Genomic DNA, 3,920 nt, shown 5'->3' on the forward strand with positions numbered 1-3,920 from the left:
GCAATTGGTAATAACATTAAGGAACAGCTTTAAACATTAACTGTAGAACTCATAATGATCTTGATTTTAAATATAGAAGTTGTTTGTACTGGTGATCCACACATGTTTCCACTTTACCTGAATTAGCTCCATGATTAACTATTAACTACTTGGGACAGGATTCATGGTAAACATCGGTTAAGAAACCGCTTGTCAGTTAGCACCAAGTCTGGGTAATTAACTTCCTGAGACCCTTCTATTGCCGGGTGAAAAATAGACTCGATGAATTTATAGCATGTCACACAGCATGACAGAAGCTCGCCCATCCTCTGATTTCAAACATGATACCAGAAGGAGGTAGAGTTTCTTGACAAATATAACCCCACATTGACATTTACATAAGACCAAATTCATTTTATAGCAGTGATGACTCACTTGGAAAAAAAAGAATGTATCCTAACAAACTTAGAAAGTATTTTGAGCAGACTGGAGCTGCAGATTCAGGTAATTTGACATTCCTTGCAGGGAGGGACTCCGGGGAGAGTGAAATCTAAGGCACAGGAAGCCTAGGGACTTTCAGTGGCTATTTGTGGATGCCTGGGGAGCTGAGAGAGGAGAAATGTCACTCATAATGGGCTGGTCGGCACAAACAGCAAGATAGGAATGCAAGGAAACTGGGCAAAGCTTCTTTACCTTTTTTTTTCCCTTTGAACTAAAATATAAAAAAAGATCTGATGTTTTTATTTAAAGATTAACAAAAGGAATCATAGCAATAACCCCGCCCCCATCTCCTCGCAGAGAGACAGATTCTTAAAATTAAAATAATTAAACCGCAGGTTATGTTCCTATTGGTCTACTTGTGTGGAAATTAAATCTGTTCATTTTCCTGTTGGAATAGATGAATTTACTCCGAGGCGTATGTGTGTTTGGCCTGCATGTGTGTATGTGTACCGTGTGCACACCTGGTGCCCACTGAGAGGGCAGAGGTCATGGCGATTGCGTCCCCTGAAGCTGGAGTCACAGAGGGTTGTAAGCTGCAGTGTGGGTGCTAGGAGCTGAACTGAGGCTCGGCAAGAGCAGCGGATGCTCTTAATAGCTGAGTCATCTCTCTGGCTCCCCCGTGGCTCTTTCTTGAACTACTGGTTTCCTCTTCATAGACAGCGATGGCCAAAGTTCCATGTTGCCGAGGACTCAGCAGTGAGGCAGGGACACTCGCACACTGTTCAGTCTTTCTCATCTTTGTAATGCTGTCAATAGCCCCGGCCTGGTGTTTGCTCCGAGGCTGGTGTGTCAACTAAGTTTAGATCTATACGGAGAATTGGAGATCAATGATGAACTGGAGAATTCTAATCAGAACTTCAGCTGAACATGATTTTAGCCTGAAGAACTGCAGTGAATTTCTCTCTACGTTTTCCAAACCTTTTTTCTATCTTTTCCTTCCTTCCTTCCTTCCTTTCTCCCTTCCTTCCTTCCTTCTTTACTTCCTTCCATCCTTCTATCCTTCCTCTGTCCTTCCCTCCTTCCCTTCCTTCCCTTCCTTCTTCTCTCTCCTCATTCTCTCTCTCTCTCTCTCTCTCAGTTTCTTTTGACTCATCTTGCCTGCCAAATACTGTCTCAACGACGACAGACTTAGCAATTACAAAATCTGAGAAGCTAAGTGATCCTGTATGTTCATGACGTGGTCTACACAGTCTTCCCTGTTGTGTGGTATTTTTATTTTTGTTGTTGTTTATCCTTTACTCTAAAGCACATTTGAGGCGCACTTACAAGCAGAAAAGAATCAATAGTCCAATATATATATATATATATATATTTTTTTTTTGAGAAGTGGCTGGTGATAGACTACTTGTGGTGAAAGAGGCACGTATGTTCCAGCTCTGAGGCCAGTTACACGACAAGCTCACACTTAACAACAGGCGGGGGGAGAGGAGAACTTTTTTTTTTTTTTTTGTGACAACGGCTATAGAAGAAAGTCAAGATATGATCAAAATGAATGCAGATCGTGAGAGAGCCAGAATACAGCAAATACAGAGGCAATGCCAGCAGTTCCACTGAACTGAGAACGGGACCCCCGCTGAAGGCCAGAGAAAGAACTTTGAAGGGGCTCGAGACCCAATGCAATGCCAATCAACCAGAGCTTCCAGGGACTAAGCCACTACCCAAAGACTATACATGGACTGACCCTGGACTCTGACCTCATAGGTAGCAATGAATATCCTAGTAAGAGCACCAGTGGAAGGGGAAGCCCTGGGTTCTGCTAAGACTGAACCCCCAGTGAAATTGTTGGGGAGAGGGCAGCAATGGGGGAGGGGGAGGGAACACCCATATAAGGAAGGGAGGGGGGAGGGGATGTTTGCCGAAACCGGGAAAGGGAATAACACTTGTATATAAAAATACTCAAGTTAATAATAATAAAAAAAAAAAAGAAGAAGAAGGGACCTGGCCACTCGTTGTCCTGCCTTCATTTCTTGTTCCTGAGTCATTCCCAGGACAGCGGCAGAAGTAGCAAGCAAGCCCTCAGAGGAGTATCACACATGCCTGTCAAGGGCGCCTGAGGTGCCAGGCCAGTGTGACTCACGTTGACTTTTCTAACAGTTCTGTCAGTCACTCCTGTTTCACAGACCAGGGAGTGAGGCTGGGGGAGATGAAATGACTCACCAAAAAATATGTCGCTAGCAAGCAGAGATGGCAGGAGTTCGTGGCCAGGCTGGTCTGATTCCAAAAGCCAGACAATCCAGAGCTCGCTGCTGGGACGTCAGCCCTTGAAAGCTGTTAGTGCCAATTATTTATATTCCAAGACACTAATTTCTGCTCAAATTGCTGGGGTCCAAGTTTTATGCATCACTTCGGATTTATTTCCTTTTTTTTTTTTCCCCTACAGGAGCAGCTAGAATGGAGGGAAAAAAGGAAGAAAGGAAGAAGGGAAAAGGGAAAACCCCGCTAAGAGGAGTTAGTCTTTGAGGCTTTCAATACTTATTTATCAACAAGATGATTACTCTTTTGTTTTAAACAATTGTCTTTCCTCCTTCTGTAACCAATCTGTTAATCATGTTTTGGTGGTTGACTTTTGGCATGTTTCCCGGAAACTTTAAGGCGACTCTTAATAGGCACTAACAAGTCAGTATGCAGACACAAGCCCATCATTATTCATGAACAGTGTTACATAGAGTTAAACTTTTGGAAACTGTACCAAACACATCGAGTTGGGCATGAAAGTAGCTGAATTTCCATTTCGTTTGCTTCTTGCTGAGCCTTCAAATTATAAAGTGAAGCAAAGCCAAAAGATTAATACAATGAAAACAAAGATTGGGAAATTAAACGACACGATGCAATTTTCTGCCTCATCGGGCTGGCACCAATAATATGCAGAGGAGAGCCCGCTTAGCTCGGTGAGCTGCTGTATAAATGCAGGACTATCAGTCTCCTTCTCGAGGGAGACCATTTTCTTGAATCATACAGCCATTGACTCTTCCAATTACCAGAGCCCCCATGCGCGGTTTGGCTTTATCTGTTTTTTTAACTCGCCGCTCGGCTCTGCACAGCGTTGTTATTAGCATTTACACAGGTACATGCCTTTACGCGATCTGAAATATTTCAGCGATCGCTTTAGGGCATACGTAAAATCCTGGAGCCCGCTGCCATGTTCATAATTAAATAACAATAATATTCTAGAAAATGTATCTTTATGGGTGGTTGAAGGCCACAATGGGTTACCTTTAAATCCTACCTATCAGAAGGGCATTATTAGCTCATGGTGAATGCCTCGCGTTGGCTCTCCCACTGACGAGCCGCCCATCATGTATCACTGCTGGCCATTGTCAAGATTCATTCAGAAGTGATTTGGGTGATAAGAAGCAGCTTTAAGCCACTCCTAATGCTATTTGAAATTACTTCTCTCACAAACGTAGTCAGAGGCTGTCATGTCTATGCTATCCAAATTT

Source organism: Rattus rattus, chromosome 3 (genome assembly GCF_011064425.1).
Source record: "Rattus rattus isolate New Zealand chromosome 3, Rrattus_CSIRO_v1, whole genome shotgun sequence".
NCBI lineage: Eukaryota > Metazoa > Chordata > Mammalia > Rodentia > Muridae > Rattus > Rattus rattus.